Source organism: Microtus ochrogaster, chromosome 19 (genome assembly GCF_000317375.1).
Source record: "Microtus ochrogaster isolate Prairie Vole_2 chromosome 19, MicOch1.0, whole genome shotgun sequence".
In the NCBI taxonomy this organism is placed as follows: domain Eukaryota; kingdom Metazoa; phylum Chordata; class Mammalia; order Rodentia; family Cricetidae; genus Microtus; species Microtus ochrogaster.
The window spans coordinates 64,740,564-64,741,060 of NC_022021.1; the positions used below are offsets into that span (position 1 = coordinate 64,740,564).

Consider the following 497-nt stretch of genomic DNA (forward strand, 5'->3'; position numbering starts at 1 on the left):
TACAGGTGAGGCTCTGGTGTGTGGAGTAGGGTGTGACGTACAGGTGAGGCTCTGCAGTGAGGGGTAGGGTGTGACGTACAGGTGAGGCTCTGCAGTGTGAGGTAGGGTGTGACCTACAGGTCAGTCTCCTGTGGTGTGGGGTAGGGTGTGACGTACAGGTGAGGCTCTGGTGTGTGGTAGAGTGTGACGTACAGGTGAGGCTCTGGTGTGGGTAGGCTGTGACATACAGGTGAGTCTCTTGTGGTGTGTGGTAGGGTGTGACGTACAGGTGAGGCTCTGGTGTGAGTAGGGTGTGACGTACAGGTGAGGCTCTGGTGTGAGTAGGGTGTGACGTACAGGTGAGGCTCTGGTGTGTGGAGCAGGGTGTAACGTACAGGTGAGGCTCTGCAGTGTGGGGTAGGGTGTGACCTACAGGTGAGGCTCTACAGTGTGGGGTAGGGTGTGACGTACAGGTCAGTCTCCTGCAGTGTGGGGTAGGGTGTGACGCACAGGTGAGG

At 57.9% G+C, this 497-nt stretch overlaps 1 protein-coding gene across 1 annotated transcript in view; it reads left to right on the forward strand.

The window, feature by feature from the left end:
* The window catches only part of C19H5orf34 (chromosome 19 C5orf34 homolog), a 20,428-nt gene that overhangs the window by 6,958 nt on the left and 12,973 nt on the right, over window positions 1-497 (forward strand). The gene's annotated exons all lie outside the window — the stretch shown is intronic.